Source organism: Dermacentor variabilis, chromosome 6 (genome assembly GCF_050947875.1).
Source record: "Dermacentor variabilis isolate Ectoservices chromosome 6, ASM5094787v1, whole genome shotgun sequence".
Lineage (NCBI taxonomy): Eukaryota > Metazoa > Arthropoda > Arachnida > Ixodida > Ixodidae > Dermacentor > Dermacentor variabilis.
Genome location: NC_134573.1, coordinates 164027700 through 164049719, shown reverse-complemented (window position 1 = coordinate 164049719; position 22020 = coordinate 164027700). Strand labels below are relative to the sequence as shown.

At 47.0% G+C, this 22020-nt stretch overlaps 1 long non-coding RNA gene across 1 annotated transcript in view; it reads left to right on the top strand.

Annotated features, from left to right (window-relative positions):
* The window catches only part of LOC142585646 (uncharacterized), a 140570-nt gene extending 127234 nt beyond the window's left edge, over positions 1 to 13336 (top strand). The window contains exon 3 of the long non-coding RNA XR_012829117.1: positions 13185 to 13336. This is a non-coding gene — a long non-coding RNA (uncharacterized LOC142585646). The remainder of the gene's footprint in view (positions 1 to 13184) is intronic.
* The last annotated feature ends 8684 nt before the right edge of the window (positions 13337 to 22020 follow it).

The following is a 22020-nucleotide window of genomic DNA, read 5'->3' as shown; positions in this document are numbered from 1 at the left end:
CTTTGTTCCTTTCCCCAGCACAGGGTAGCCAGCAGTTAGTTACACTGGCTAACCTCCCTCCTGTCTTTCCTCCTCTTTTCTCTCTCTCTCTCTCTCTCTCTCTCTCTCTCTCTCTCTCTAGGTTCATTTGCAATCGAATTTCAAGCGAGCTCAAAAGAAGCTGCTACTGCTGCAACCGCAACACTCGTTGTTCATTCTGTTCATATAGGCCTCAATCCCATAACGTGGTGACCCGAGGCATCCGTTAATTAACTCAGACGTCGAAAAGGTGTGATCGGTGATGCGAAACTGCACACCATCAAGAGAAAAGAATAACATAAATACAGGAACACAAATGCGGGAAAGCGCCGGAGGCTAAATTAAACGTCTGTCGCGTTTCTGCTGGAGTGTTCGCCGGCGCGCGCTAATTGGCAGTGACGCGAAACCGCAGGCACGCAGTCTCCTCTCAGCAAAACTTTCGTCATCGTTCAAAGCCGTGGAAAGATTTCCACTCAAGCGGGCCCGTATGAAGATTGCGAACGGTGACAGCACTTTCAGGAACACGTGCGCATTCCTTTCATTGGCCGCAGTCATCACAGTCTATTTTCCCCCCTTCTTTTTTCGCACACGTTGCAGAATGGCTGGCAAATGCGTGAATTGCTTTGTATAAAAGCTGGGAGACCAGTTTTATGTAGACAGCACAGGAGATATACTTATGAAATGTGTTGTCTATCAGCAAAGCTGTGTGGCCTAACTGCTTTGTAATCCATTATACACTGTAAACGAAAATAAACCCACCTGGGAGTTTTTAAGAGGTGATGTGCCCTAAAACCTCCCCTCTCAAATATTTACTCCGATGTATGGGAGCAAAACAGCGCCATCCCCTCGTTTCACTCCGCTGGCTAGCTGCGGGAGTATTAAGGCGACATGACGCGATTTTACTCCGCTTAAAAATCTTGTTCTCCCGTGAAACTCCGACAGGGAGTTTTAAAAAAACTCCCATCCGCCGATACAGGTTGGTCACGTGGCGCTTCCCATGAGGCTGTGCGCCTCGCCAGCGACCGGGCGCGTTCGGCGGAGCGGGCAGTGCTCATGGCTGACGGTTTGTTCACGTCTGTGAAGTGTCGTTCCGCGACAGTGTTTCGTCAATTTGTTTCCCGTATTTCCTTCCAGAAAGTGTTATTGGCATGCTTGAAGCTCACTGTATCTCAGCATCAAGTACATTAGCTGTGATCGCTTTGATGACAACGATGATTGCAAGAACCACGTTTTCAAGTGCGGAAAAAGGCTTAGGTATACCTCGAAGCTGCTCACTGGCTCGTGATGTCGGCTCACGTTCTGGCTGTGTTTTAGTGCTCTTCAGTACGTGAAATGCGACTTCTATGACCTTTTAGTACATGCTGACAACGTCCAGTGTAGTGTTTGAAAGGACCGCGTAGCAATGGCAACAGTAGCCACTGTTCGAGCGACGACATCCGTGCTAGTCGCGCATGAATGGCGTAACCCAAGTTCGTTGCGGTGCTGTGTTGCCAGTGAGAAAGACCGGAGTGCAAGCAACTGTTTTTATGTATCTGTGAACGGATATCCTCGCCCGAAGAAAAACGGTAGGACATAAGTATGCGTACTGAAAATAAAGCTTCTTATTGAGCGATGTGAATCGAATTGTTATCGCGCATATATGTTTTGGTCACGTCGTTACTTCCTATATTGCATTAACATTACGCTCTATCCGAGACATTGATTTAGACGCATGCCTGCTGGCTCCGAGTTTAGGGATTCACTCGACAGATCAGCGATGTAGCTCCTTTTCGCAACTGAGACAGATTGCTCGGACGCAGAGCAAGTAGTGCGGTGTATAAAATGTATGACTGCGCATTTCTCGGTGTTAATTATGTCGGCTGCTGCGGGTCATACTCAAACGTAATAATTTCTTGCTACGCTACCACTATATCGCAAAAATTTAATTTTGCTATGCAACACATGCACTTACATTTTTCTTGCTTACTGTAACTAACGCACTACTTTTTGGCCGCGAACGCCGGCAGTGTGCGAAGTCGCTTCAGCACTCACAGAATGCCATGATAATTTTGAAAAATTACGCCATTAACTTTTTTTCTCTCACTATTTTGAATTAACAGTTTTGTGTTGCTTAAGGTATTCTGTTAATTTCAGAGAGAGAGATCTCGTATGAACGAGCATGTGAGTCGTAATTCTGAAAACAGCACAGCTGCTCCCTAGTGTTTGAAGTCGGAGGTGATCCCACCGCTGGCAACCAGATATTTGGATCCGACTGCTGGTACGATCTGTTGGGAACTCGGCGCTGACGCCCGTGGTTGTACCCGGGGTCGCAAGCCCCAAGGGTAGCGTTGGCCTGGCGGCCTGGGGTACAACTGCAAGCATCCGAAGGTCCCGGCAAAGCATGAGTCGACAGGTAACAACGAAACAACTTGTTTATTTTAACATCGCAAAGAGTTGGCGGTCAGGTTTGACCGAAGTAGAGAGACGGGAGAGCACTTCACTCAACGGAAGAAATCGGAGCCCTCCTCTGGCGTCCGGGGGCAGCTGTTTTTATACTCTCGCAGTTGAGGGCAAGAAGGAACCCCTCAAAAGACGAGCACGTGAATGTACAATGGGCTAATGGTGACGCACACTGTCGTAGCGATGCCGTAGCACCATGTCGTGGCGCTGCGCACGATCTCGTAGCACCTGGTCGTGGCGCTGCGCAGCACACTGTCGTGGCGCTGCCGGTCGGACACAATGACTGTAACGAGAAGATGGTCCCTGCTTTGGCATCGCCTGTTTCGGGCCCAATAACTGGAAGGAGATCCCTGCTTTGGCATCGCCTGTTTCGGGCACAATGACTGGAACGAAATCCCTAGGCGGTCGCATCGCCGCAGACGCGCCTGGAAACACCTGGCGATGAGTGTTGCGGTGACGACGATCGGGCCAAAATGTCCGCCGCCCCGCCGCCGTCGCGCCGGCAAAACCACGTGTCGCAGGCGAAACGCAACAGACCGCCCCGCCGGGGAAAGGAGATCCCGATGGACAGGGGACTGCATCCGCTGTCCGGAGGGATGTCGCTCGATGATGCTCATAACCGAAGTCGGGCGTCCCTTGACGTTTCTTGAGCGCAGCGCACAGAGAAGGCCTCGTTCTCTCGTTCAGGTTCGCACGGGACACTGCAAAGTGACTTCGGGAGAGTTCACATTTTTGTTCTCGTTCCCGGCAAGCGTTAGAACTACGCTGAAAACTCAACCGCTCAGTCAGCAAGCACGGCACAACCCTCACTAAGCCCTGCCAGGCTCTTTCCCCTTTTTATACCACTGCCTAGTTCCTTACAGTAGTCTAGCATCACTCAGAACGCGTCCACAAATTGAAAAATTGCACTAGAAAGCATATCATCACTTTGAAACACTAAACAAAAGCAATATGTTAAAAAAAATCCTGCCTCAGGAAGAAAAACATCAGTAACAAACAATTTTGAGGCTGATTCCTACGTTAGGGGCTTCGACTTAAGCCATCGGCGTTACCGTTGAGACTCCCCTTTTTGTAACGCACCTCAAAGGAATATTGTTGTAAAGCGAGGCTCCAGCGCAGGAGGCGGCCATTTTTGGGAGAGATGGTCTGCAGCCATTGGAGAGGGCAGTGATCTGTCTCAATGATAAACCTCGAGCCGGCTAGATAGCATGACAATTTCTGAACGGCCCACACGAGACATGCACACTCTTTCTCGGTGGCGCTATACGCCTGCTCACGACTGGTCAGCTTACGACTAGCATACAGGACGGGGTGTTCTACTTCTCCATTTTCCCGTTGGCACAGTACAACGCCCATGCCTCGCTCACTAGCATCGCACTGAACAATGAACCCTTTTGTATAGTCTGGCGATCGTAGCACAGGCTGGCTTGTTAGGGCACTCTTTAGGGCGCTAAAAGCTCTTTCCTTTGTCTCGTCCCAGACGACTGTTTGAGGCTCTGTCTTTCTTAGAGCATCCGTCAGGGGAGCCGCGATATCAGAGTACCTAGGGATGTACCTCTGATAGTAGCCGGCGACACCTAAGAACGACCGAATATCGGTCTTTGTGCGCGGTTGCGGAAAGTCTCGCACAGCGGCCACTTTTATTTCAGAGGGGCGGCGACGACCCTGACCAATCACGTGACCGAGGTAGACAACCTCGGCCTGTGCTAACTGGCACTTAGGAGCCTTTACTGTCAAGCCTGCTTCGCGCAGGCGGGTTAGCACTGCCCGCAAGTGTGTCATATGCTCAGACCAGGATGCGGAGAATATCGCTACGTCGTCTAGATACGGTAAAGCGAATTCTTGCTGTCCCCGCAACACTTTATCCATGAGACTTGAAAAACAGTATGGCGCGTTCTTCAAACCAAAACTCAACACTTTAGGACGGAATGTTCCCATTGGTGAAATGAACGCCGCATACCTACTAGCCTCTTCTGTAAGTGGAACCTGCCAATAACCCCTGACAAGATCTAGGGTGGAAATAAACTGAGCGCTACTAACTTTCTCAAGGCGCTCCTCGATGTTAGGGATCGGATAAATTTGATCCTTAGTGATGGAATTAAGCCTGCGGTAGTCGACGCAAGGACGAGGTTCCTTGCCCGGTACCTCAACTAAAATCAAAGGGGAGGTATAATCACTCTCACCTGCCTCAATAACACCGAGCTGTAGCATTTTCTTTACCTCAGCCTCCATAATATCGCTCTGGCGGGGTGACACCCGATACGCCTTGGATCGTACTGGCTCTGTGGAGGTAAGTTCTATATCATGAGTAAGTACAGAAGTCCTACCAGGCCTCTCAGAGAACAGACCTTGAAACTCTTGTAATAGCTGGTGTAGTTCGGTTTTCTGCTCAGGCGACAGCGGTGCTTTACTGATAAGGTCACTAATGACTTGACCGGTGTCTTCCCTGTTCGTCACTGAGCCTAGTCCTGGAAGCTCGACCGGAAGCTCTTCAGGAACGTTTATCATCATGCACACCACTGCTTCCCTTGGTCTATAAGGTTTGAGCAGATTACAGTGGTAAACTTGCTGTGCTTTCCGCTTTCCTGGCAGACTTACCACGTAGTTAACGTCCGACAGTTTCTGAACAATTCGTGCTGGGCCCTCCCACTGCACGTCTAGTTTGTTGTTTAGCGATGTGCGCAATATCATGACCTCATCGCCAACCTCAAAACGACGGGCCCTGGCTGTCCGATCATAATAAACCTTGGCCCTCTGCTGGGCCTTTGTCATTGCTTCACCTGACAACTCCTGTGCCCTTCTTAAGCGTTCGAGGAGCTTAAGCACGTACTCCACCACGACTGGGTCGTCGCCCCTACCTTCCCATGATTCTCGAAGCATGCGAAGCGGAGATCGAAGCGAGCGACCGTACACCAGTTCAGCTGGCGAAAACCCCGTAGCCGCATGCGGCGCGGTCCTTAAAGCAAACATCACCCCAGGCAGACACAGCTCCCAGTCAGTTTGATGTTCAAAACACAAGGCTCTCAACACGCGCTTCATGACGGAGTGGAGCTTCTCAACGGAATTCGACTGTGGGTGGTACACTGAGCTGTGTAGCAGCTTTACCCCACACCTTTCGAGAAAAGTTGTCGTCAAAGCGCTAGTAAACACTGTGCCCTGATCTGATTGAATTTCTGCAGGAAAACCAACTCGCGCAAATATGGACAGTAGTGCATTAACTATCTCAACTGAGCTGAGTTCTTTAAGCGGCACTGCTTCAGGGAACTTTGTCGCTGGGCAGATCACAGTCAAAATGTGTCTGTACCCCGTGGCTGTTACCGGCAGAGGTCCCACTGTATCAATAACGAGCCGTCTAAAAGGCTCCGTAATGATAGGTACCAATTTCAACGGCGCCCTCGATTTGTCCCCTGGTTTGCCCACCCGCTGACAAGTGTCACATGTCCTCACGAAATGGTCTGCGTCCCGAAAACACCCTGGCCAATAGTACTCTTGCAAGAGACGGTCCTTAGTTTTCTTAACTCCTAGGTGTCCGGACCACGAACCCCCATGTGACAAGCGCAACAGATCCTGACGATAGCATTGAGGCACGACCAGCTGATCGAACTCCACTCCTCTGCGGTCTAGATACTTCCGGTACAGGACTCCACCTCTTTCCACAAAACGCGCAGTTTTCCTGGCGATACCTTCTTTGACATTGCAGCGCACGTTTTCCAGGCTGCCATCCTTTTTTTGCTCGGCTATCAAAGCCGTCCGGCTGACTTTTAGCAACCTATCAAGTCCGTCTGACGTAGGCGCGATGAGCAAATCAGTAGATAGCTCTTCTAACTTTCCCGCGTCGGGATTTTCCTCTCCAGTATCTGGCGCCTTCAACGCTACAGACTCAATTTTATTCTGTTCGGGCGTGCTCTGAATATCAGCTTGCTGCGCCTCTGACCCTTTTTCGTTGTTTGATAACGTCGGCCCCGCAACTACCGCCTTTGCAGCGAGCTCCCGAACCTTCGATCTGGTTAAGGCCTGAACACTAGCTTCACCAAACAAAAGCCCCTTCTCGCGCAGGAGGTGATCGGACCTGTTTGAAAATAGGTACGGGTACTGGGTTGGCAGCATAGATGACACTGCCGCCTCCGTCTCAAGCGCTCCGAAAGGTCCTTCAATAAGCACTTTTGCTACCGGCAGACACACGCTATGAGCTTCCACGGCTTGCTTGATCCACGCGCACTCGCCCGTGAACATATGGGGTTCTACGTAAGATGGGTGAACTACATCCATCGTAGCTGCGGAATCGCGAAGCACTCGGCACTCTTTCCCGTTTACGAGGAGGTCTCGCATGTAAGGCTCAAGAAGCTTCATGTTCTCGTCAGTGCTGCCTATTGAAAAAAACACAACTTTTGGTGTTGTTTCCGGACACTGCGCCGAAAAGTGACCCGGCTTCTGGCACGTATAACAAACGCCCGCTCGCCTCATCTCGAACCGCTTTCTGCGTTTGGCTGCCGCCGTCTCTTTACGTCTGGTCGGACTGCTTTCACTCGCATCCGCACTACGCGTGTCCCCCTTTACTCTCATGGGTGTGAACTTCGGCCTCTCAAACTTCGAGCCAAATTCACCCTTTTGACCGTCCTTAGCTCCGCGAGCTCGACGCGTCACAAACTCCTCGGCTAGCTCAGCGGCTCTAGCCACCGTACTCACGTCTGGCCTATCCAAGACCCAGTATCGCACGTTCTCAGGTAACCGACTATAAAACTGTTCTAGCCCGAAACACTGCAGAACTTTATCGTGGTCACCAAACGCTTTCTCTTCTTTGAGCCACTCCTGCATGTTCGACATAAGCCTATACGCAAACTCTGTATATGACTCACTTTTGCCTTTCTCATTTTCCCGAAACTTCCGACGGAACGCTTCCGCAGACAGCCGGTACTTTTTTAGCAGACTCGATTTTACTTTGTCGAAATCCTCTGCTTCCTCTCTATCCAAGCGAGCGACTACGTCGGCCGCCTCGCCGGGTAACAAAGTGAGCAAGCGCTGTGGCCACGTTTCCCGAGAGAACCCCTGCTTCTCGCACGTTCGCTCAAAGTTAACCAGGAACAAACCAATGTCCTCTCCAAGCTTAAACGGCCGCATCAGGTCAGTCATTTTGAACAATACGCGTTCTCCTGCACCGTGTGCCTGACTTCCATTACGAGCGCGTTCCATCTCTATCTCGAGACGCTTCATTTCCAAAGCGTGTTGACGGTCACGCTCTTCTTTTTTCTCTTGTTGCTCTCGCTCTTTCTGTTCTTTACGTTCGCGCTCTTCTCTTTTTGCAGTCTCCCTCTCTTCAATAGTCTCAAGGCATTCCGACAGCTCGTCATCCTCAGCCTCTAACTCAAGAATAGCCTTTATCAGTTCTGGTTTTCTGAGTTTGTCTGAGACATCCAGACCCAACTCTCTTGCAAGCTCCAACAATTTCGGTTTGCGCAACGACTTCAAATCCATGGCTGCTCTGAATGCTGCTTTCTCTACTGCTTACTATTGTCTTGCCGCAAACTAACCCGGCAGCAACGACAACCACAATTACCAGCTCTGTTTCTGACACTAACAAAAAGCCTGGCAACGCTCAGAAGAAGAAAGTCCCGCACTCACCAAACCTCGCAGGCAGGAATTCCGCGCAGTCGTTCCGCTGCAGGCAACCAGTCGTCACACAGGGCTCGTTGCACTGCTCCCGGATCGTCGTTGAGCTGCTCAGCATACTGTCAACTGCATCTCTTTGCTGCTGGCCTCCGTTGTCGTGATCTCGCCGCTGGCAGACCGTTGTTTGAAGTCGGAGGTGATCCCACCGCTGGCAACCAGATATTTGGATCCGACTGCTGGTACGATCTGTTGGGAACTCGGCGCTGACGCCCGTGGTTGTACCCGGGGTCGCAAGCCCCAAGGGTAGCGTTGGCCTGGCGGCCTGGGGTACAACTGCAAGCATCCGAAGGTCCCGGCAAAGCATGAGTCGACAGGTAACAACGAAACAACTTGTTTATTTTAACATCGCAAAGAGTTGGCGGTCAGGTTTGACCGAAGTAGAGAGACGGGAGAGCACTTCACTCAACGGAAGAAATCGGAGCCCTCCTCTGGCGTCCGGGGGCAGCTGTTTTTATACTCTCGCAGTTGAGGGCAAGAAGGAACCCCTCAAAAGACGAGCACGTGAATGTACAATGGGCTAATGGTGACGCACACTGTCGTAGCGATGCCGTAGCACCATGTCGTGGCGCTGCGCACGATCTCGTAGCACCTGGTCGTGGCGCTGCGCAGCACACTGTCGTGGCGCTGCCGGTCGGACACAATGACTGTAACGAGAAGATGGTCCCTGCTTTGGCATCGCCTGTTTCGGGCCCAATAACTGGAAGGAGATCCCTGCTTTGGCATCGCCTGTTTCGGGCACAATGACTGGAACGAAATCCCTAGGCGGTCGCATCGCCGCAGACGCGCCTGGAAACACCTGGCGATGAGTGTTGCGGTGACGACGATCGGGCCAAAATGTCCGCCGCCCCGCCGCCGTCGCGCCGGCAAAACCACGTGTCGCAGGCGAAACGCAACACTAGGCGGTTTCGAGGCACACAATATCGTGGCCATATATACTGGCACCGTTGCTTCTTGAGTATCGCGTGTACGTGTGATGTCTTTCAAATTTCTGCATTGGGTGTTTCTGAAATGTTTATGTATGTCATGATATATGTGCTTTCATTGACTTGTTCCGTCGAATTCGACGCGGTCTCGTGTGCATATTTCGAAATTTGACCAGCAGCCTCTGCATGTAAACATGTTCGCGCAAACTCACGCGATGGCTCTTTTTATACTCCCACTGCACCTCGAAAGAACTCTGTCAATAGCAAAGCAAAAAATAAAGAAAAGACAGAAAAAAAACTCCCATAATTCCACGCGAAAATTCCGCTCGTACGGAGTAAAAATTCTACTCCGATCATACGGAGCAAAAAAAACTCCGAGCCAGGGGGTCGCTATAGGACAAGCAGTATACTCCCACCTCGGAGTTATTTCCGTTTACAGTGTAACAACAACGCACCAGCGGACGGACGGCTGACATAAGAGACGGACACAAGCGCTTCTGCCCATCTCTTCTGTCAACCTTCCGTCCGCTGGTCTTTTATAGCCTATAATAGTATATTAGCCATGAGTCCTAGTCGTCAGAAACCTAGCAGCATTGCGTGCGTTTTCATGGGCTGCCTTTGTCCAAGGACGGGCACAAACTTGATATTGCTCATCCGTTACAGATGCACCAGAATTACACTTCGAACATTGGCCGTGGTTTTCCGAAGGTGCAGCCCAAGTCGAAGAAACTGGATCTGAAAGGAATAGAGAGAAAGAGAGAGAGAGGTACTCTTTAGTCGAAGGCAGATTTTTTTGCTGGCATCCATATTACCGTTGGCATGCTATTCAGCATAGGGAGGAGGAAGTGGATAAAAGTATTCCAAAGCACAGCGGGGGAAAAAAAAAAGAAAGAAATATGTCTGAGTGAACCTGATCGTGACAAAAAATTCATAACTCTCTAAATCGCGAAACAAACTTTGGATAAAGCTTTCAGAGAAAGCCAATTTGCGAAGGTCAACCAGACACGCGTCCAGTTTGCGACCCCGCAAAGGGCCGAAGGGGGATAACGGACGGGAAGAAAGAAGACGGACGGAAGCATTAGCAGCAAGAACGCGTGAGTCTGCCCATCACGCCTGCAACCTGTCACTGAGGCTAGCCGATTTCATAAAGTAATGTAACTGAAGTTTCTTTGTAAGTCTCTGAGGCATTAAGAATCATCGTCTCGGAAAATGGTCCTCGATCTAGCCTGTTCAACATTGTCCGAAAATGTTGCGGTGGACGTTATATAACTATCTGACTCTCTTTCTCCTCCTTCCTCCCCCCCTCCTCCTCCAGTTTGTGAAATTCGGTATATGAGCAGTGAACCGCGGATGCCTACCGATGCTTTGTAAAGCAAGACATGAGAGCTAATGAAGGCGCCACTTAAAGCGACACCAGATACAAATACCAAATCAGTAATTTAGACGTACAAAGTGTTATTTCAAAATCTGTTTTCGTTGATTTCGCAACAATGTCTATTATCAATAAAATTTCACTGAGCCCGAGCAGACACCGTCAAAATCCATGACGTCATGGCCAGGTTAGTGCAGCAATTTCAAGGCGGGGGCGCCACCGTCCTTCGTGTTTGGATCTTTTCTATTTTACGAAGCCTTTTTGTTTTACATTGAGAACATATCTTTAGAGAGAGAGAGAGAGAGAGAGTTTATTGAAATACGGAGAAATCTGCCACCGTGTATGTATGCGCCTACATGCTACTCAACATAGGGAAGGGGATCGGGGACACAAAGGGCCTAGGAAGAGTAGGGCGGGAAAGGAAAAAAATCTGTATAATGTTAATTTAATAATACAGTCCACATCCATCTTTCCCTCTAGATATATTTAACATCAGTGAGTGTCACAAGTCATGTCTATTGGGCGCTGGACAAAATCTCTCGTCGCGATATACGTTTGAATCGATGACTTTCCAAACTTCAGAGGAAAACTGACACACACGTATCGTGTTATACGTGCAGCGTGGCGCTTGCGTTGCTCCTGATCAGGAGCTGTCGGAGGTCGCTTCCTCGATAGCAACCAAATAAACAGGCTTCGTGCACCAGTCGCGCTCTTATCTTCGCAGCGAGGGAGTTCGCGCTAAGAGAAATCGCCGCCAATACTTCGTGTTTATAATAGGGCGTCGCGCGAGGAACAGATTACGCCGCACTGCTATCTGGGTCGCAGTACATCGGCTTCAGTTTTCTTTTTCTTTCTCTTTCTCAATCCTGCCGCCACGTCCTCTTGACACCGCTATCGCAAATACGCACACGCTTGCATTCGCCGGCGAGCGCACAATAAGAGCGCGAACACGAGTGCTGTGCCCGGGGGCCATTTTCTCGCGATCCGCAGATCGTCGTGGAGCGCGCACGCGCTGGCAGTGTATCGGAAGCCCCGATTAACCGGCGCGCCGCGCGTAACTGAAGGAGGCAATTAAGAGGCAATCGGCGTGCATATTGCGCGATTATTTGCTACCGAGACGCGCACGATCTGGCAGCCCCCTGTCCTTCCTGCTCCTTGAACCCCCCTTCCCTCCAACCCTTTCTCTCTTTCTTCACCCTTAACTCATTTTTATTTCTGTTTCTTTCATTAATCCTCTCGCGAGGCATAGATGCGAGCGCGGCATGTATCATGCTTGCGCGGCACGTCATGAACGGAGAGTGTGCGCGTGCGTGGAAGTTCGCGCGAGGAAATGCGGTCAGATAGCAGGATTGGCGAACGAGTAGGTGTGCAAGGAAAAGAGAACTTGTGCCAGTTGTTCCTTGATTATTTAATTACTGAGCATGCCCTCCCTGACACTTAGCAGAGCGGGGATTGTGTGCTGCATGGTGTCCGTGATTCCCTGCGCCACGTACATGTGTCTGTCTCGGCAGAAAGCAGCGCAGTGGAATGCGTCACAATGAGGAACTATGTTCTGGGTGAAGGAACTATTTTCTATATAAGTAAAAAACACGTTAGACTTTTGCTAACAAAACTAATGAACGTCAGCAGAGCTCATGTGTTGTTGTTTCGGATTCATGGCAGCGCCTGAGTCACGGTTTGTAAGAAGCAGCCCATGAATCACTCATTATAAGGAGCTGCTTCTGCATTTACAAAAGCAAGAAATAAACTTCCGCATCCCGTCAATACGTACGAATGCTGTAGGTTCCACGTGAGCATAGATTAGAAGATAGATTCCTTTTGTCACATCCACTTCCGTAGCTGACATGTCGCCAGAAGACGACAACGATGAAGTGTGCGTGTGAAGGTGCACTGCCAACTTTGGCACCAGCGCGCCTATCGGAACGAACGCCTCGTCAGTGCTGCCTCCTACGCCTGAACTACTGTCTGCTACTATGTACACCTATGAGCAAAAGTGTACGGACCACAGGGTCGCCTAAAGAAAACAGAATTTCTTCGTAATCGATGCGCATAAACGGAAACTGACGAGTGCACTAGAAAATTCGTAATGGCAAGTTCGGACTGCACTCTTTAATTTCAAGTTGCATACACAGACAAAGTAGAAAAATGAGTTTTATCGCGCAATCCTTCGTCCGTATACATTTGCTCACGGGTGTACCGGTTTCCTTGAGTTAATAAATCGCCGACAGCCAACCACGGCTGTAGAGAAGTAACCGTAGCCTTAGCCAGTCAATGCTCGCTCAAAGTGATAACCACCCTGAAAATGGTCCGTCGACAGTACGGTCCAAGAAGAGAGTGCCTCTCGTCGTTCGCAAGTGCACATTAGGGCGTTGCCACCATGCAGCGGCAGTCGCTTCTCCTTATTCCTTAACGAATGCATCTACACGAAACATTATTCTTGCTACCACGTCTTTTTTCTGCTTATCTCTTAATTTCGTTCTCTTCCACTTTCTTTAATTGTCAGGCGGGTGGCAGTACGATGGCTGAAGTACAAGCAAAGAAAAAAAAAAGGAACAGGATCAAGGAGACACAAGTGTCCCCTTCAGAACAGGCGCTCGCCATGAATCCAAAATGAGTGGTCGTGAGGTGCCTGACTCCTCTAGCTGAGACAGCGTAGATGCAGCACAGATTCGTGAAAGCAGACGCCAAGTTGTCTATCATCCCTTTCCTACTCTTTTATATACACATATGTACACCTACTTTAATTTTTTTTCTTTTGTTTCCAGCCTCCCTTGCTTTCGCGCCTCGCTCGTCAAGAGGGCTAACGACCGCAATGGTCCCGACATCTGGAGGACAGTCCTTCTCCCTTTCGCGCCACCGTAGTGTCACCAGCAGTGCGCGGCTTGGCAGGCGTTGCCGCGGCTGGGTTAATAACACAACGCGCCCGTGACCCCAGTCTGAAGGCAAAACAGCACGTGGCAACTTAAGAAAGAGAGAAAGAGAAAAAATAACGCCTGCGCTTAGGGCGCTCAAAAGAGGTGTGATCCTTTCGTCCTCGTTCGCTTTGCTCTCGCTTCCTCAAGCACTCCATTTACGTCGCCAGTGCTGTCATCTCCATCGCTTCGCTTTCATGCGTCATCTTGTTTGCATCCCTTTGCGTCCTTCCATCCCCACAACTGAGCCTACACCCGCACTGCTGTCATAATGCACAGCGTGTCCCAGCTAATTTTAGCCAGAGTTTAAAAATATGCAAATGCCACGTGGCTGGACCGAACGAAGATAATGTTGTTTGCCGTCACTTGGAGATACACTGAGTGTTTTTTCGAGCGTGAAAGAAGCCCGCAAATGCACGCAAAATTGCCGCGCGACTGCAGCCGCTCGAGCACCTTGCCTGTATTCGCAGGCTTCTTTCATGCTCGGAAAAACATTTACATAGCACGTATTGAGGAACAGAATCCTGCATCGGAAGTTTTTTCATGTTGCTCCACAATTTTCTCATTGACATTTTTCATGTAAATATAATATTTGAGTTGATTAGTGAATGAAGACTAATTATCTAATAGGCGGAATGAAAAAAAGAAATAGTTTCAGAGGTGTGTGTGTGTGTGTGTGTGTGTGTGTGTGTGTGTGTGTGTGTGTGTGTGTGTGTGTGTGTGTGTGGGTGTGTGTGTGTGTGTGTGTGTGTGTGTGTGTGTGTGTGTGTGTGTGTGTGTGTGTGTGTGTGTGTGTGTGTGTGTGTGTGTGTGTGTGTGTGTGTGTGTGTGTGTGTGTGTGTGTGTGTGTGTGTGTGTGTGTGTGTGTGAAAGAGAGAAAGGGGCCGAGGATGAAAACGTTGAAGATTGGCTCAAAGAAAACATGAAGGAATCGGTTATTTTAGTTTTGTCTACCTTTACACTTTCTGTATGTTTTGTGTTTACATTTGCACGATTAGCTTGACCAATCTTCATCAACCGGTAAGTAGTGGTTGTTTCATTAAATAGTTCATTGGTAATACACAAATGTGTGTCGAGTGCAGTATGTCACTTGCAAGGGTTGCTACGGTAAAGCTTCAAGTTTGTTGAAGCGCTCAACAGATTCTATCTAACCTAGCCATTTTGCAGCTTCAAGTGCGCTGGTTATTCCACACTGTGATCAGGCAGTAAGCGGCAAACAGGGACACCAGTGGTCCGCCGATTCACTTACAAAGGACGAATCTTTGTAACCAGCGATCGGCGGCCTTAAACATAGCCACTGCGTCTTTTATTTTGGCCCATTTACAGCGAAGTTGTATATAACTAAGGTTCAGTGGATTTTTCATGTGCGCCAACAAAAAGTATCATAATTAATGGCTCATGCTCGTGTAAGCACTCATACCCTCGTGAGCAAGCAAAAAATGCAATGGCTCATAGCCCCGTAAGGCAGAGGATACAAGCATTCAAGAATGTGAAGCGAACAGTGCTTACATTCTTTCTAATTACGCATACAACAAAGAGAACAGCATGTCGAAAACTGTCATCATCAGTGGCTCATACCACCGTAAGCAAGCAAAAGATGCAATGGATCATAATACCGTAATCTACGTACGATTGTCCTCTTGACTCACAGGCGGACAATGCCAGCAACTGTGTGAATAATGGCTGGGCCGTACAAACGAAAGACGGAATTGTGATATCCAGTGTACATATATCTCTAGGCACACCCTAGTCTGGTATCGAGAAGTTCATTACCACGCACTTTGCATGGTTTAGCCATAATGACAGTACCGCTGGGATCATCGTTGTGTACATTTCAAAACCAAACAAGAAATGGTTCACTCAGTTGGTACTAGAAAAGTTTGCTTTCAAGTGCCGCACTAATCAAAGCCACTGAACTAATCAACAACCCTCGTGTATAGATGTAACTTTGACCAAGATTTTATCTTAGGTTGTAACTGAACCAATCAGTGTATATCACAGTAATCACAAAGCTATCGCCACTGCCATTACCAAATAACGAAAATGAATACGTTTGCCCTTGTCTAATCTTGTATGATGATCTACAGGTTAGCTGGTCATTCACCTTCACAGAGGGAGGGGTTCCTCAGTTTCTTTATCTGACAGCTTTTCTTAAGTCATCCCAGCTTCTCTACCATAACAACAGGCGCTGACAATGGCCATAATGTCCCATTAGTAACTGCTTCAGATAAGATGGTTGTCTCAGAGATATCATTACAATGTAACCAGCATTGTTCGCGAGAAAGATGTTGCACCTCAGTTCGGAGGCACCGCAAGAGCGACCCCTTCGCGTCACAAATTCTTTCTAAAAGCCGGTTCCAACTAAAGAGACGACACTAACCTCTGTACCAGCAAAACGAAAGTCAAAACCAACTACGCACGTACAGAAAAACACTGCCAACGACGCGAACAGACGAAAAAAAAAAAAGAAAAGTGAAGCACAGCGAAGTACGCGAAGGTGCTTGCGACCCAGTTCATTGTTGCATGGAACTCTTCTCTCGCTCGCTCCCGCCCCCCCCCCCTTCTTTCACGCTGCACGAATGTCAAGCAAATGCCATCCTGTGGTAATAAATTTTGGTCAACCACCATTATGCACGGCAACTGCCAGAGTCGGGCTCATTACACTAATGAGAGCGCGCCGAGTAACAATGTTTTGTTTCGTTAGCAGAGTCGCGTCCTGCGATTTTTGCGCAAAAAAGGCTGCCTCATCTGTTCAATTATTGCACTATCTACCGGCTTGCCGAATCTCCTGCATTATGTCTTCCTCTTTCTCTCTCGCTGTCTCTGTTTCCTTCTTTTCTTTTCTTCTTTATTTTTTTCACAACGCGACACCATATTCGGGACCGAAGTATTGGAAACTTTCAGCTTGATAAGTGCGCACCACACGTAATCAGATTACCGTCATGCCGAGAAACAGCGGATAGCAGGAGAGCCACTATAGCGAGTTATCATGAAGCTGATTTAAACCAGAGTTTGCTCGTCGAAGTGCTCAGAAACCGTGTTGCGGCTCGAGGTGGCGTTTAGGCCACGAATTTACCAAGCCCATGGACGAATACATCCGGTACTTGGAACGAAGGAAAAATGCCTTATTTTACATTATTTACGCTGCCTCCAGATACGGAAGCAACCCCTCCGTGCTGGAGCATATTAAACGTCTGAGTTCACATCAGGAAACGTCATCCTCTCTCTCACTGCGCGAAAGGTCTCCGCTTTCTATACTGCCGTCTTCCCTAGGCAACTAGACTAGGAAATATCATGACTGTATCGCGGCCAATCACAATCGTCAAATCCGTCGCAATGTCACCCCCCCCCCCCCGCTTATTTAGCATGCGCGTAGCAATGTGGAGATCCGAGCTCGAAGCCGTTCCCATGGTAGCATTCAACGTTGGCCCTTTTAATCATTAGGTCACGCTGTCAGGAGCAGGAGGAGAGGTCTTTTGTTGACTCGTCAACCGTCGCCGTCAAAGCTGCGTTGACTTCTGGATAGGCGCTGATGAATAAAAAGGAGGAGGGTGGTTGCCTCGTGGTAAACGTGTAATTAATGCCTTTGGCCGCGTTGAGACATAACGACTGCTTTGGAAGCTGGACAAATTTCGATATTGGTTTCAACTTGCTCTATGTCTTCGCTTTCGGGATCCTTTATGATGCCGCAAGTTTTCGGCCTTTCTTTCCATTAGGCACTACGAGGTGCCTACGAGAGTGCGCGCATATTAATACCTCGATATTCAGGCGCACTAGAACAACTGCCCGCCGATGACCTCTCGCAAATAACGACGGCGGATCAGCCTCCGGCTTCAGTCGTTAAAAGAAACAAAAAGTAAGAAAGCTGCGCTATGTCGCTGCCATTTTTATGCTGGGCTCATGACATCTAAACGAACTTTCGATTAGTCCAGGGTCTAGAAATGAACTTATTGCTCGACGAAGAAAACGCGTTTGTGCTTTATATCACCAAGAGATGACGCTTAGCAAACCCAGCCCGAGTGTGGGTAACCTAATAGGGACATTTCGCCGCAGCTTATTTTAAGCCTTAGCGCCCGTTTACGTGGAGTTTCGACTATTGTGACTGTAGCGCGAGACATGAGACATGATATCGTGTGTGTATGAAAAAGAAATAACTTTCCTTCTGCAGTGTTCATAAACAGGCTTTCTGTGCCTCCAGCTGTGTGCACACAACTTTTTTTTAGATTGTAGCGTGATCGTCTAAAAGACAGTGTCGCACAAGCACTTTCGATCGCGATCTAACTCGATCAGGATCATATGTATCGATCGCGATTGGCTCCTTTGCGCAAGATCACGGAAAGGAACCAATCACGATTGAGAATCTCCATCCGGAACGAAAGTGCCCGTGTGGCACTGGCAATTGAGAGTTCGTTTGAAGAGTTCTATTCGCGCAACGAATGATGTAATTTGCGAAGTTTTTTTTTTCAGTTCCTGAAGAGACAAGTAAAGAATGAACAGAAACGCTATGTCGACTGCTTTGTTTTTACGATATAGGTATTCCCACGTAACTTGAGCCAAACTTTAAACATATGCAAATGCCACTTACCTGGGCAGAACCAAAGTAATGTTGTTTTCCGTTGCTTGGAGGTGCCCAGATTATTTTTTTGCCTTCCGTCTAATTGCATAAAGAGCCCTAATTAATTGATACACTTTTCAAATATTATAGTCAGATGAAAAGTGTCAATAAGAAAATTGTAGAGCAACGGGAAAATCTCCCGATACAGCTTTCTGTTGCTCAATAGTGCTACCTAAGTGTTTTTCCAAGCATGAGAGAAGTCCACAAATACACGAAACATTGTCGGGCGACTGGCCGCTCGAGGCACTTTGCGTGTATTTGCGGGCTTCTCTCATGCTCGTAAAGACACTTTTGTGTATGACAACTTTATTGATTGCAATTGATGGCCTGAGTCTAGGCCGCGCCGGGGTTAGCAAAGCCTGTGTCTGAGCCTGAGTCTGAGTCTGAGCTGTGTCTGAGTCTGTGTCTCTCGGTAGCCTGCCGGGCTTGCTGGATGGCCCAGAGTTGGTCCTGAAGATCTGAGCTAGTCAGTGCGTCTCTCCACCGCGCCTCTAGATCATCCGGGGGCAATTCAATTCTCCTCTGAACTATTTCGCAATCCCAGGGTGTATGCTCTAGGGTGTCTCCTCTATCATCACATAATTTACATTTGGCATCAGGGTACAAAGACACCTTTATGCAGCATGGATTTAGCAGCAGAAAGCTGTATCGGGAGTTTTTCATGTCGGTCTACAATTTTTCATTGACATTGTTCATCTAATTATACCATTTGAGTAGTTTAGTAAGTATTCAAGACTAATTATGCAATTAAGCGGAAAGCGAAAAATAATCGGAGTATCTCCAAGCGACGGCAAACAACATTACCTTGGTTCTGTCCAGATACGTGGCATTTGTATATTTTGAAAGTTCGGTGCAAGTTACCGGGGTTTTTATCGGCACTTGGCGATATGGCCATGCACACAAGCTCGCGACTACACAAATGTAATTAAAAATAATAAAGCTAATGAATTCGACACCACCCGATATATACTCCAATACTAGGGCTCCTTCCCACCTTCGGCTGGATCAACACTCAACACGAAAAGAGAACTTGCCACGTTGCAACTCTGCTCTCACGTAATTGCGAGTAACTAGACACACACAACAACAAAAAAAAAGAAAGCAAAGAAAATATGCGGATCCCACGCACTGTGGAAATCGTTGCAAGCGAAACTTTGTATTCCGTTTGCTTTGAGTGAAGATAATTAGTGGTGATGTTGACGGTGAATGTGTAAATTGCATCAGCGCTTTGTCCTATACGATAGTGGTGAATTGATGTTATACATTACCTTCCGTGCACCACTGCTCTTTGCGTAGTCCACAGAACACACGGGGAGACATGTTTGCTTGAGGCGTTCTTGTGCGTCATTCTTCATAATCTCTGAGAGGGTTGATCATTTCCTCGCATGGCACATCGCATCGTGGCAGAAGTGCTAAACATTAATTGAAATATGGGGCTGTACGTAATTAGAATAGAATAGAATCGCTTTATTTCCATCTACTTGATGGAGGAGGCTGCAAGTAAAAGCTGCTCCAGTAGAGGCAGCTTGACGAGGCCCGCAGCCCCCCCTACAGAATATTCGGCAACAGCATACATGCAAACACATATGCATCATATATATATATATATATATATATATATATATATATATATATATATATATATACATATATATATACACTCCCATGAACCCACATACTCGCATATGCACATGCACACCCATATCCATACAGACCCACTGGTGACTAAATCAAAAATACTTAGGGTAGCTTGTGTGGTTCTCGTGGTGAGTAGAAATGAAACAAGAAGACGCCGCTGAACATTATATATATATATATATATATATATATATATATATATATATATTTATTTATTTATTTATTTATTTATTTATACATACTGCAGCCCCACAGGAGGGCTATTGCAGGAGTGGGTAAAAACAGTGTTGAACAAAAATAAAGTAAAATCAACAATGACTCTTACAACATCGTTACAATCGTTTACAAAACTTTACAAATTGTTTTCATTGATTCATAAAAAGCAATGACACAGCAATAGGCACACATAAAGTATAAACTAAACCTGATTTAAGTAGTTGCATATACTGGTTTTCATAGACAGCGCTTTCGAATTCGCTTATCGGGAGTGAACGAAGGCAGCCAGGCAAGGAATTCCATACTTCTATTGTGCGGGGAAAGAAGCTGTACTTGAAGGTATTTGTACGGGCATAGAGAGGTGTAAGATTAAGCTCGTGGAAATTACGCGTGCAAGAAGGCTTGGTGAAAGATATGCAAGCTGTGTTTGAAGTCTGGTATGACTTGTTAATTATGTTGTGCAAAAATTTTAATGATTCCACATCACGACGTACTGAAAGTAATGTTAGATTCAGTGTAGGGAGGGCAGACGAGGGTGAAAAATAGCGGTCATACCGATGTAAAATGAAACGGACGGCTTTTTTCTGAACTGCTTCTAGTTTGATTATGTTGTTTTGGTTATGTGGGGACCAGACTGTTGCGGCATAATCGATAATGGGGCGAACAAGAGTTTTATACATTAAAAGTTTTGTTGCCTTCGGAGCCTTTTGCATAGTACGACGTAGGTATCCAAGCTGTTTTAGGGCCTTTGAACATGTTTGGTCAATGTGTGTAGTCCATGAGAGATTGTGAGTAAATGTTACGCCAAGGTATTTGTATTGTCGAACTCTGGTTAAAGGTGACCCATTCAATGAATATGTCGCAATTACAGGTGCTGCTCTTTTCGTGAAGGACAAAACAACCGTTTTTTTTTTAATTAATGTTCATTTTCCATTTTTCACACCAAGCACTGAAAGAGACAAAGGAATCGTTTAATCGCTGAAAACTATTCGGGGAATCAATCACGTCGTATAAGACGCAATCGTCAGCATAAAGACGAATATTAGAGTAAACATGTTTTGGGAGGTCATTGACATAAATTAAAAACAATAAAGGACCCAGGACGGATCCTTGAGGAACCCCGGAGCCTACTTCAAGTATGGATGACCTTGCAGAACTAAAGTCGACGTATTGGGACCGGTTAGAAAGGAAACTAGCGATCCAATTGACCAGATGGGAATTTTTCAGTATTGCATTTAATTTTTGCAAGAGGTGAGAATGAAGTAATGAATCGAAAGCTTTAGAAAAATCAATGAAGATAGCATCAATCTGTTTACCGAGATCCAACTGATAAGCGATGTCATGGGTGAAGTCGGTTAACTGCGTGATAGTATTGAAACCACGTCTAAAGCCGTGCTGAACATTAGTTAGAATGGTGTTGGACTCCAGAAAATCTATTATGTGTTTGTAAATAATATGTTCCAGCATTTTGCACGATTGGTAAGTTAAAGAAATTGGTCTGTAATTTGTTATGTCTGTCTTATATATGTATATGTCTGTCTGTATGTCTGTATATATATATATATATATATATATATATATATATATATATATATATATATATATATATATACGCACACATGCATTCATATACCCGTATATGCATGCACACTCGTATGCATACCTACATATATACATACACATATACAGAAGCATATATACACACTTTATATACATACTAGCCGAGAGGATGTACACTTAACCAGAAATTTAAAAATCCTGCATATACAAGTCTCTCAGGTGTTGGGCCGTTATTTGGGTGATATCAACGCCTAGATTATTATATTTATTTAGAAGCATTGGCATTGTGTGTGACAGCTTTTCCCTTAAATAATTTGTTCTGGGTGTGACCACCCGCCATATCTCTTTATGACGGGTAACATAAAATTTGTCATTAAGTTCAAGGTTACAAAGTTCTCGTAGAAAGGAGCAGTTCTGTTTTACTTCCCGCCTAAATGCAGTTGTTAATTTGTACTGGTATAACTTTAACACAGAAATTATGTTGGCTTCCTGAAATAAGTTTATAGTATGCGAGTTGTAGGGGACATTAAACAGCAGCCGAACAAACTTCTTTTGCAAGACAAGTAGTTTATGCAAATTAACAAAAGTAGTTGTACCCCATACCAATAAGCAATAATAGAGGTACGAATAAAAAAGCGAGTTATAAATTAGAAGTTTAAC